Source organism: Lissotriton vulgaris, chromosome 1_1 (assembly GCF_964263255.1).
Source record: "Lissotriton vulgaris chromosome 1_1, aLisVul1.2, whole genome shotgun sequence".
Lineage (NCBI taxonomy): Eukaryota > Metazoa > Chordata > Amphibia > Caudata > Salamandridae > Lissotriton > Lissotriton vulgaris.
The window spans coordinates 368,846,511-368,860,037 of record NC_141685.1 but is presented as its reverse complement, the minus strand read 5'-3'; positions in this window follow the sequence as shown (position 1 = coordinate 368,860,037).

The window sequence follows — 13,527 nt, the reverse complement described above, 5'->3', positions numbered from 1 at the left end:
TGGGAAAATTGTGGAATATGTGTTAAAGGGGCTGGGGATCCAGCAGAAGTTTCATGCTGTGTTCCACCCTCAGTCAGCAGGTCTTGTTGAGCGGTACAATGCCATGTTGAAATTAAAACTGGCTAAGATTGTGGCGTCCACGTCATTGAAGTGGCCGGATGCCTTGCCGCTAGCATTACCCTCTATTAGATCAGTGCCCCACTCTCGAACTGGCCTCACACCGTATGAAGTGGTGTTTGGAAGGCCTATGAATATATGGGGAGTTCCTAAGCCGCGATTGTTACATGATGTGCCTTGTATAATGATGAACGATTATTTGGCACGATTAACAAATGATTTGCTTTCTATTCACCAACAGGTTCGAGAAGCGCTCCCTGACAATTCCATTGGAGAGGCTCATAATCTTCATCCTGGAGATTATGTAATGATTAAATCGTTTGAGAGAGCGAACAGTTTGGAACCGAGGTGGCGTGGCCCCGAGCAAGTTCTATTGGCGACTCGAACGGCTGTGCGAGTGACCAACAGGAAGCGGTGGGTGCATTCAACTCACTGCCGTCGCGTCTCTCCGGACCTGGTGAATCCTACTGTGTTGTCCGACTACAAAGAGATCTTGGACGAAGAAAAGAGCCCAGCTGTGACATCGGCCGAATCTGAGGGAGCCTTCCCGGACCACACTGTTTCTGGACGACAGCGCTACGATCTGCGGCCAAGATAGGAAGAAGATTTTTTTTTTTTGGTGCGAGACTGGTTGGTTACCGCTCTGGGGTTTGTGAATCGGAAGCCGGGAATCTCAAGGGGGGGGGATCAGTTCTGCCAAGATTAGCGACACCCGTCTTGACCCCGGAGAAGAAAACAACGGCTACCTCGGAGCTCAGCACTAACGTTTTTATTTTTTGTAGTTGTATACTTGAGACATTGTGAACTCTTTGAACTATGGCGTCTTCTGCATCACGAGACAAGAGAATTCTTGGTGCTATCTTGTTCGTACTGACAATTGTGGTGATAGCAGTGATAGCCTGGGTAGTAGAACTTGTGGTGCCTGTACGAGAACATTTGCTGCCGACTACCCCGGCTCCATCTTAACATTTTCATTTCACCTTACCCTATCATGAAGAACGGCACCGACAGACTTACTTGAACAATAGCTTCATTCAAATCTTGCATCATACTCACAATATGACGAACACTTCTAATTGTTGGGTGTGTGGGATGTTGCCTGGGCATCAGAAGAAAGGGGGCACACCGCTCATCCCACTCCCGTTTTCCCATAACGGTTCTTGCAATGCTCGGTATACTCTTCTATTCACTTTGCGCTGGCCAACAAGAGGGGGGGTGCTTTTCGTTTAATTAAAATATGGTACCATGACCGGGATGGTTATCCACAGGCTGAAGGTACTCGGTTTGAATGGGAGGAGTACCGCCCCGATAATGTATCTGCACCACGGGTCTACAGTAATCAAAGGAACATTAACATGTCCAGTTCTCATGTCATAAATGTCATTGATACTAAGGCGGATTTGTGTATACGAAATAAAGGTACTATCCCGGTTGGAAAAAGTGAATGTAACACCACACTTACATTTGACAGTCCGAACGGTATATCATTTGTGGCATCCCGAAATACATACTTCATTTGTGGTAATAAAGGCTATCATCAGCTCCCGTTAGGTTGGCTAGGTACATGTTATATCTCCTTTGTTTGGCCCCCTGTATTCATTGCCCCACCAATGTACCATAATGATTATATCCTGTACTATGACTTTGTGTTAAATAGAGTTAGACGTGCTGTAGTCTTGGATGATATTGACCAGACCGATACTGCCTTACAACAATATGTAGATTTCAATTTGGGATTGTTTTCCTTTGTGGGGGCTGCTTTGAATAGTCGGAAAATACGACGACTGACCCGTGTTGTTGAGGCTGTAGCTAATGATACCGCTTTCGCATTGGGAAATATAACAGAAGAACTTCAAATATCCAGAATTGTTACGCTTCAGAACCGAATGGTTCTTGATGTGGTTCTAGCTGATCGGGGGGGGGGGGCATGTAGAATTATCGGAAGTAGCTGTTGTGTTTACATGCCTGATAACTCACCATCTGTATATGATGCTATTTCCAAACTCCACAAAATTGCTGCTGAAATACACCCGGACAATGGTACATGGATCCTTTCGGGGTGGTTCTGGTCAATGCTTAGTATTTGGGGCTGGAAGCTACTGACGATTTTATGTATCATAGTTGGGATACTATTCTTTGTGTGTTTATGTATACAATGTGGCCCTGCATTATGTTCTATGTGTTTATCAGCCTGTATTCCATCTAGACGAGCGCTTGCCCAAAAAGAATTGATGCTTCATAAAGAAGTAGCTCAAATAATGTCAATTGATATCGAGGATGAGTATCCCGACTACGTCCACTATGAGGTAGCTTCAGCTAAACGCTAAAAGGGTCGTCTGTCGTAATTTGACAATGGCCGGGTTAGCGCTTAGCTTTGCTACACGTTATTTCTCTTAACTTGGCCTTATTTGAAAACGCCATTTTGTATACTACGGCGGCCATTTTAGGGAATCAGCGGCCTCGTGGTCAGCATGCCCTTTAGTCCTTTGTCCGTGCCACTGACCACTCGAGTTTGCCCAGCAACAGGCTATTTTTAGTATCGGTCAAGCCTGTACATGCGCAGTTCCCGCTGACCAGTCATCCCTCAGGAATGTTCCGCCAAAACTGACCAGTGGAGTTGTAACCCCTCCCATGAGTTGGCTGTGTTCCAAAAATGACCATATATGTACTTAAACTCTGTAACTTTGTACCGCCTACCTTTTTATTACCTGTAAATTGTATAAAAGAAGGACTCCCACCAACGTTCGGTGTGATACTTCTTGCATTGCCGAAGGGTGCTGTAGGAATGTACCACCACCCCATGGGGTCTTAATAAACTTGTCTTTGTACTTTTCAGTTTCCGTGCCAACAGTTCTTTTGGTGTAAGTGGGTATTCTGCGGAGCATGTAGGCCTCGGGAACCCAATACCACAAGTCGACTAACGCCACCTACCGACACGCAGGGGTACTTCTGCAGAAAAATTCTCCTGATTCAGTCTGACACCTGGAGTCAATTTTAAGATAAGGAATCTATAACAAGGGTAAGAAATCTATAACTAATGGTCTCTTGTAGCATATCACCAGCAGAAAGTGGGGGTAACAGGAGATGCAGGAGAGTTGACGGTGCCCTTGAAGCTGCAGCTGTGTGGACTAAGCAACGCTGTAGAAGACAAGGAGCCATTTACGAGCTGTCCCGTGTCGGATGTCAAGAGCCAGGGGGTCGGTGTCCGTCGAGAGCACCAACAAGCTTTGGCAATAGCAACAAACTTTTTTTGCAAAAATTGGTGCAGTGTCAGGACCAGCAAGGTCCAAGTGACTTACCATGAGCAGGTAAGTCAGAGCAGACCCGAGCAAGCAGGGGAGCCCATGGGAGCCAAGGAAGACCCTCAAGAAGACCCACAGGCAAAAGGCAAAAGAGTTGCAAAAGAACCTCGAGCAGCTCACTAAAGGATGAAGGCCCACAGTGCAGAGGATGCATTGTAGGCCAAGATCTTGGTAGCTGCACATTGATGGGATGCACAGGGGTACTGCTCTTGCGGTTCCAACGAGGGATACTGGCTTCAAACTTGCTGTGAAGACAGTGCAGGCCTCAAGTAAGCTGCAGATCCACCACCTGTGTTGCTGAACCTTTCAGGGTCTGCTGGAGCTCAGGAACAGCAGACTGGTCATCTTTATTGCAATACCTGCAGATGCAGGGAAGTGACTCCTGTACTTCAATGGAGATTCCTTCAGATGTCTTGGATGTCCACAGGCCTGTAGAAGTACATGTATGGAGCACAGGCGAAGATGATGCAGAAGACAGGCAGGGCAATGCGCGACCATGAGCAGCAGGAGTCTTCCCAGTTGCAGTCTTGGTTCCCAAAACAAGTCCAGCGAAGTCCAAATTGCCCAGACGGTTGAAGATGAAGCGGTTTTGGATCTGAATCTTGTCCCACAATGAATCTAAGGAACCGCCCACAGGTAAGCCCTCAAGTACTCTAAGGAAAGGGTTGGGACGATTCAGGGGTCCCTCCCACAGGAGGGGTTGGACAGTGGGGAGGATTCTCCCCTGTTGTTTGTCCAGTTTTGCACCAGAGCAGGAGCCAACAGCTCCCTGAACTGGTTCCGACTGGAGAATGCAAGGAGAGCACCGAATGTGCCCTTCAAAGCAGTCTAGTGGTGATGGCAAGCACCCCGACCCAGCCCCGATACACTCAGTCCTGCCTGAGAGGTGGTCTGTGACAGGAAACCTATTGTCCTGCCTTCCCCTGCTCAAGCTTTACTCAGGAGCAGGAGGGCAGGATCGTGTCTCTGATCGGCAGCAGGCATAGTTTGCTGTCCGGGTCTAGAAGACTGGTTCCAGGAGCACCGAAGGCCTCCCGGAGGAGCTTTACAGTGCATGGAATCTACCTCCTGGGGTTATCATACCAAAATGTTTGATACCAAACATGATAGGATTTGTTACAGCCAGTTTCGAGATGGTCATCGCGTAATGACGCGGTGCTCCTCTGTATGTTATATGGCTGTTTCACTTATAACCCTGGAGAAGGGACTCCATACATTGTAGGGGTGTCATGAAGGGGTACCCTCACACTTAGAACTGAGCACCCTGCCTTCAGGATTAAAGGGCCTGCTCTAGGCGTGACTTATAGGTTTTAAGTGCAGTGACCTTAGAAATAGGAAAACCTATATCTTCCGTAAGAGGTGCTAGCACCAACTTACACAGGCTGCAATGTAATTACAAATTGAGTGGTTTCCCATTGCATAATACATCCTTCAGCTCAAGGGGGACCCCTGGTGTACCTATGCCCTGGGTACCTTTGTACCATATACTAGGGACTGATAAGTGTACACCAGTGTCCAATCGGCGAGGTACCTAAGTACTTACCATACCAATTTAGGGAAGAAGCACAGAGACTTGGGTCCCAATCAGACTAGTCAGAAAAACATAATCACACTTGCAAAAAGTGGGGGTGGCCATGAAAGCAGAGCCTACTGACCTACAGTTTGTGAGTGTGTATAGCGAACAAGTTTCTTACCTTCGGTAATGCATTATCTATTAGAGACTCTATCTAGCTGCAGATTCCTTACATTTGTATTTCCCAGGCATAAGGCTGGATCCGGAAACTTTTGCTGAGCAATGCCCCTTGCGCGCAACGTCGGGTGGCTCCATTCAGCTCTGAGGGACATCATTGGTGTCCGTCGTGTCGGTTATGATGCAGCAGTGCCTACATAGGTGCCACCCAAGCGCTTGAACGTCAGTTCTTTTCTTTATGTACCAGTTAAGCGCCGATCCGGGAAGAACTGCCCCTCTGCCGCTGTTTGGCAGGCTTTTTTCTTGACTTTTGTCAACATTTTTGAGTACTACTTTGTGTGCTAGGGATGTCTGGTAGGAAGACAGGTTTTAAAGTGTGCGGGACTTGTTCACGCATGATGTCGGTTACAGGGGCGTAGCTAGAGTTTGTGGCGCCCGGGGCTCCCCCTCAGATTGCCGCCACCTTGAGGGGGTGGGACGGTGAGCACTTGAAAGATGTCCGAGTCTCCGAGGAGACACGCGTAGTATTGCTGCTAACAGTTACCTCGATCATGAAAGTTACATTTAGTTATTTTTAAAGTTTTATATAGCGCGAACTTGAACCCGAAGGATATCAGAGCGCTTTACAATTTGAGGCAAAGGTAACAAATCATTAGAACAGAACATTAGTCTAACATGGGGAATCTAATGGGCATTGAGATGTTTACTCCTCTCAAAATCGGAATGGTTGATTGTTAGAAATGGGGGTCTCTAGTTGGCAATGGCTGGCCACTGTCCCAGTGGGGACCCTTCTTCCTAAGTCAGAGTAAGGGCGTTACACCCCTTGATAACCCCTGCTCAACCCTGTGGTAACGTAGCACGAGCAGCTAGGCTTATCTCAGAGGCAGTGTGTAAAGCATTTATGATCATACACAGTAACACAGTGAAGGACAATACAAAGGGACACCATACAAGTAGTTATAAAAATACGTATCTTTATGCATAGACTTAACAGAAGACCAATAACGGTAATGTCATCAGTCGGTGCGAGGTTCCCAATTTGAAATAAAGGTTTACAATTTGTGATGCTTACAAAATCGCAAATTGGAAATTGGTATTAAGAAATGGCTATTTGGTAATGATGATCCTTAGATCCTAATATCTGCAAGTTCAGAAACAGTTATTTGCTAAAAATTGCTTTTTTTTTCATTACCAAATGAAGTTTTCTAATTTTGGCCCTATCCCTTTTGATGATTTGCCTAATGTTTATAGAATAGTGTAGCCCCTTTAACCAGCTCCGGGCCACTGGAAAAATGTGAATGCACAACTGTGGCATTTTCTTTGCAGAAATACAGATTTGCCAAAGTCACAGTGTATTTCATCTCTGCTGTATAATGTGCAGTTAACAACAAAAAATATAGCTCAAATGGCTCAAAAGTTTAGTAAATAAAACATGACACATTTAGTTACATGCAGTGGCATACATTCTGCAAAAGGTAACAGGTCACTTTCCAATTTTCTGTATTCAAGTGCTCTGCTGGAATTAATCCACAATGATAGTACTGGAGATGGTTTTTTTCTGCAGCATGAAATAAATCTTGACGTCTTTAAAGTAATCAGACAGTGTGTAATTAATTATTCCTTCTTTGTCATGAAAACCATTTGCTTCATTATTCAAGCAAATTTGCGTTACACCATGCTGTTATCACAACAGCAGTTATTTCAAGTCGCACAGACGTGGTCGTTCCTCCACGCTGCTCCCCGACCTGCCTCACCTCACAGCCTGGTATCGTTGCACTCCTCCGCTGCTTGAATACATCGCTTTAACTTATTCATCTCACACTGCAGGATCGTTTTAATTGAATACATCGCTTTTATTTATTTATGTAACTCGCATTGCAGGATCGTTTTTAATTGAATACATTGCATTTATTTATTTATTTAACTCACATTGCAGAATCGTTTTAATATCTGTGCCATATAGCGCTGAACCACCTCGCCTTCTAATTAGCTGCTTGTATCATTGTGCCGTCGCTGTGTTGCCTTGACTGCCATTTCATTCACGTGTTTGAACATTTTGCATAACATTGGCTGCTTGCTCCGTTTCGCGCTGCCGGCCATTTTGTTGTTGATATTGTTGTTGTGTCGCCCTGCCCTAGTCTCCACCCCGCTCCCGCCTTCCCAGCTGACCCTCCCTCCCACTAATACTATCAGGCCCGCTTTGTGTAGATCGCGCTGTGACCGTCCTGTTTACCACAGACGCGGTCGCTCCTCCACGCTGCTCCCCGACCTGCCTCACCTCACAACCTGGTATCGTTGCACTCCTCCGCTGCTTGATACATCGCTTTAACTTATTCATCTCACACTGCAGGATCGTTTTAATTGAATACATCGCTTTTATTTATTTATGTAACTCGCATTGCAGGATCGTTTTTAATTGAATACATCGCTTTTATTTATTTATTTAACTCACATTGCAGGATCGTTTTAATATCTGTGCCATATAGCGCTGAACCACCTCGCCTGCTAATTAGCTGCTTGTATCATTGTGACGTCGCTGTGTTGCCTTGACTGCCATATCATTCACGTGTTTGAACATTTTGCATAACATTGGCTTCTTGCTCCGTTTCGCGCTGCCGGCCATTTTGTTGTTGATATTGTTGTTGTGTCGCCTTGCCCGAGTCTCCACCCCGCTCCCGCCTTCCCAGCTGACCGTCCCTCGCCCCTCCCCTTCCACTATCTACATATGACAGATGCAAAAGCGCGCAGCGTTCACGCACAGCGGTCGCGCCCCAGTCGCGCCAAAGGTGCGCCAAAGGTAAGCCCGTCTACGCCCGTCCGCACCTGGACCGCGCCCAGCACCTGTCCCCCTGATCCCCGCCGCTCCCTACCCTCCAGAATCACATATGATGCCGCTACTCTCCTCGTCCTCAACCCCGACGTACACCATTATGCTGCGAAGCTACTCCAGGACGTACTCACTGCCCATTCGCCTGTCTCTCCTGCAAGTTCAACTGCTCCAGGACCCTCACCAAATCCACTTCCTCCACACACAGCTCCGACTCTAACCGCCTAAAGTGCATCCTGCTCAACACTCGCTCGGTCCACAGACACGCAACAGAACTCTGGGACCTACTCGACACTGCGTCACCTGACATCGCCTTCCTTACAGAAACATGGATGAACACATCATCAGCACCCGACATCGCCATAGCCATACCGGACGCTTACAAGGTTATCTGAAAAGACCACACCAACCAAACAGGAGGAGGCATCGCCATCATCCACAGGAACACTATCAAAATCACGACCAGCTCCGACGACAATCTTGCAACCGCCGAACATCTCCACTTTCAGATCCACACCGACCCCAGGACCACACTTAGAGGAACCCTCATCTACAGGCCTCCAGGTACCCGCACTCAATTCAGCGATGACATCACGGACTTCGTCAGCCCACACGCCCTCGCCTCCGAGAACTACATTCTTTTAGGTGACCTCAACTACCACCTTGAAAACAAACACGACAGCAACACCACCACCCTTCTGGACAACATGGCCAATTTCGGACTCAAACAACTTGTTGACACCCCCACCCACACAGCCGGACACACGCTCAACCCTATCTTCACCTCCAGCAAGCACATCTCCTTCGATCGCACCACAGCTCTCCACTGGACGGATCACAGCTGTGTTCACTTCAGCTACAAAACCACCCTGACCCACAACCGTCCACAACCTATTCCTCGGAGAAACTGGAACAAAATCACCTCCGACCAACTCCTCTCATCACTCAACCAAAACCCTCCCACCCTCTCAATGGACCCAAACCAAGCGGCCACCAATCTCAGGCAATGGATTACCCACAGTGCTGACGAATTAGCACCCCTTAAAAAGCACCAGATGAAATCAGCCAGCAAAAAGGCTCCCTGGTTCAATGATGAACTTAAAATATCCAAGAAGCTAAGCCGCACCCTGGAAAAGATATGGAGAAAAAACCCAACCTTCGACAACATGGCCTCCCTCAAGACAGCCACCCGCAAACACCACCAACTGATTCGATCCGCCAAGAAATCAGCATTCAAGGATCGTCTCGACAACAACACTCACAACAGCAAGGAACTCTTCAACATCGTCAAAGAATTCACCAACCCCACCGCAGCATCTAACGACATCACTCCCTCCCAAGACCTCTGCGACGCGTTATCTTCCTTCTTCTACAACAAAATTGCCGACATCCACAACAGCTTCGAGAATACTCCCAACGATCAACCCTCCCCACCCCCCTCAGATCCTACTCCGCCAACTAACAACCTCAGCGCCTGGAACCCAATCACCACTGAAGACACCATTCGCCTTATGAACTCAATCCACTCTGGCTCGCCTACCGACCCCTGCCCCCACCACATCTTCAACAAAGCCGACTCCATCATTGCACCCCATCTCCGTGATGTCATCAACTGCTCGTTCAACTCTGCCACCTTTCCAGAAAGCTGGAAACACGCCGAACTCAGCGCCCTTCTGAAGAAACCCACAGCAGACCCCTCTGAACTTAAAAACTACCGACCCATATCCCTCCTCCCATTCCCGGCCAAAGTCATCGAGAAAGCCTTCAACAACCAGCTCGCTGCCTTCCTCGAATCCAACAACTCCCTTGATCCATCTCAATCCGGGTTTCGAGCCAAACACAGCACCGAAACTGCCCTCATTGCAGCGACCGACGACATCCGAACACTCCTGGACAACGGAGAAACAGTGGCCCTCATCCTACTCGACCTTTCAGCCGCTTTCGACACAGTCTGCGACAGCACCCTTATACATCGCCTCAACAACACCGGCATACAAGGAAAAGCCTTGGACTGGATCATCTCATTCCTCGCTGGGAGAACCCAAAGAGTCCGACTTCCCCCATTCTGCTCAGAGGCCACCGAAGTCATCTGCGGCGTACCTCAAGGATCCTCACTCAGCCCCACCCTCTTCAACGTCTACATGAGTCCTCTCGCCTCCATCGCGCGTCAACACAACCTCAACATCATCTCTTACGCCGACGACACCCAGTTAATCCTTTCCCTCACCAAAGACCCCAACACCGCCAAAACCAATCTTCACGAAGGCATGAAACTTAGCCGCCTAAAACTCAACTCAGACAAAACGGAGGTGCTCATCCTAGGATCTTCCCCCTCAGCTTGGGACAACTCTTGGTGGCCTTCCGCTCTGGGCACAGCACCCACACCCACAGACCATGCACGTAACCTTGGCTTCATCCTAGACTCCTCTCTCTCGATGTCCAGACAAGTCAACGCAGTCTCGTCCTCCTGCTTCAACGTACTTTGCATTCTCAAAAAGATCTTCCGCTGGATCCCCCTCGAGACAAGAAAGACTGTCACCCATGCACTGGTTACGAGTCGACTGGATTATGGCAACACACTATACGCCGGAATCACAGCAAAATTACAGAAAAAGCTCCAGCGCATCCAAAACGCGTCAGCGAGACTCATATTAGACATCCCTCGCCAAGATCACATCACCGGACATCTGAAAGACCTCCACTGGCTTCCCGTCAACAAAAGAATTATTTTCCGCCTTCTCACCCACGCACACAAGGCCCTCTACAATCTAGGACCCGAATGCCTCAACACTCGACTGTCCTTCTACAAACCCACCCGCCAACTAAGATCGTCCAATCAAGCCCTCGCCGCAGTCCCGCGCATCCGGAAATCCACCATGGGTGGCAGATCCTTCTCCTTCCTGGCTGCCAGGACCTGGAACTCACTCCCCACCCACATCCGCCTTACTCAGAACCACATCTCCTTCAGAAAAGAACTTAAAACCTGGCTATTTGACAAATAACGAACCCTTCCCTAGCGCCTTGAGACCCTCCGGGTGAGTAGTGCGCTATACAAATGACCGAACTTGAACTTGAACCAGAGTACAGAAAATCTCAAACATTATACATCTCTTTTCAAGGGGCTGAGGAATTGCATATTTGAATGCCTCCCAACAAAAAAACATCAATTATAGATATGGAATGTAAACTTCTGCTCTGCAGGGCACTTTCGTAAAGGAAATAGGTTGTGCTGGAAGCACTTAAAAAGCTAAAGCGAAGACCAGCTCCTTTATTGCATGAAGTGTGCACGCGCAGGCATAGGTTCTGCTGCATGCAACACTGTACATTTTACCCAAACTATCTTCCTCTAGGTATAGGCGGGACAGCGCTAATAACATTGTGATCCAGTGTTCCCAGCGAGATAAAATCGCCATTTGTGGACCAATTTTGCAATAGAATCGGTGCACGTGTTCAGTTCTGTTTCTCAAGAATCCTTTGGACTTAGTCTAGAAATCGAAATCCCCTTTTTATCAATGCGCGTTAACATGAGGAACGCACGGCTAATACTACCACACTCTCTGTGCAGCATAATGCTACATATTTGAACTTTTCTTGCCACATAATTTAGTTAAAGCTAGCGCATAATACAATTTACCACTGTTGCTTCACTCAAGTGGCCCTGAAGTAGGCGTTGAGCCTCAGCAGTGCGCACAATTAAATATATTTTAAAAGAAAATAGAAATGTGCCCCTCACAGTTTTGAAAACAGATTTCAAGGAATCGCTGCGGAGTTGATTTCTTTCTGGCACTTCTCAAAGTTTTCAGAACGGGTGTTTATGAGTTGACATGTACTGGTCTAGCTACTTCCTCAAGAATTAGTACAGAGAGGGAAGAGAGAATGCATCTAGGGCTAACGTGCAATTAAAGTAAGAGAGGGATTTACTAACAGGGCATTGCTAGCCAGGCTGGCATGCTTGACATGTGGCTGGCTCAGGCACTAGCCCGTCAGAAATCCCAACCCATATCCCATTCTCATGCCCCACATTCTTAACAAGGCCTCGTCGCTCACTGCGTTAAAGCTTCTACTGCCACCACCAGCATGTGACACAGGCAAGAACTACGGCAAGGCGGCACTCAGGCTTCCATCCATTCAAGGTCGATAAAATAAGCACTTAATTGATCAAGAAACATAGGCTGTGGGGTGGGAGGGGGCACAAGATGCAAGCTCATACTCATGCATGGGTATTAGAATTTCAATGAAGTGCATAGCCATAGATCCTAACGAACGGCAGAGTGCAAAACGAGTCTGGCCACTTAAAGAGTGTCTAGAAGTAGTGTAACACTTGGTGCGTGCCGGTCGTCCACAGTGCAATGATTGCAGCGTAATTGGACGGACGGACGGTCATCTTTATTCTTTCCTTTCCTCACCTGAATTATTTTATAGTTGCCCCTGGCCGTATGCAGGCTGCAGGCAGGCAAGATGAAACTAGAAGAGAATGGTAGTGACGCACTCCTCTGACTCTCCAGGCTCGACACGATGACGAGGGGCGAGCGTTGGCGCGGGGCGGGCAGTGAGCGCGTAGCGTGTCATGTCACACTGCTTGCTACGGCGCGGCGAGGGCTGCCCAATGTCCTTACAGGGCCGTCATTGGTTGCGCACGCTACCACTGGATTGACGGCCCTGGAGGAGGACTGGACTACTAGGGTGACTGAGCGAGGCTGGGAGGAGGAGGGGCAGGCCAACAACGGTGACGGTCATCACGTGAATGTTGAGAATTTTTATTTCATTTCGAGCCCGGGCCGACCGTGACAGCAACAAAGACAGTGTGTGATAGTATGTAACTTTGCAGAACTAAAGAGCTCCGCCACCCGCCCTACCTACAGTCACTAGTGTATGTCACTCACAGAGGCCGACGCTGCCGCAATGGGCCTCGGCCTATGACAGTCCGTACTGGCCCGTGCGGCCGCGGCCGCCTCAGAAAAGGTGCCGCCTGGGGGGACCACCCCCACCCTCCCTAGCTACGCGGCTGGTCGGTTACCGATCTCCACCGTGTATGTCTGTAGTGTCTTGAACGTGACCACGATTCAAAGTCGTGTTCGGACCTTGAACATGATGATGGCTCCGAAGGCCTTATAAGAGCGGGCAATGTAGTTGCTCGCAGCCCTGCAGTCGACATCGTTAACCGAGACTTTGAAAAGGTCAGGGTCCTGTTCGAGAAATAGGAGGCCGCAAGATCGCTCACGGAGCCCTAAGTCCTCTTCCTCTCATTCGAGGTCATCTGGACACCCAGGGAAGAGGCAAAAGAAGAAGAAGTCCAAACGGACTTCGACTTCACCTTAACTGGCATTCGTTCTCAAGAGAGGTAAGGAGCACTGATGCTCTAGGCACGGTTCTGCGGAGCCGGAGCCTGAGTTGATTTCGTGCCTCTCTCCCTTTCCGGGAGCTGGAGCGACTCCCGCTCAAATTTACGATTTCTACGAGGTCATGCACGACATGGTTGAGCGCAACAACCCCGTTGGTGAGCCCTCGGGCCTCGTGAGGTCGGTTGGATCCCCATTGGGTTCGACGCAGTCTGCATCGTCCACAGCGCCTGTGTGGCCTCAGGGATCCGA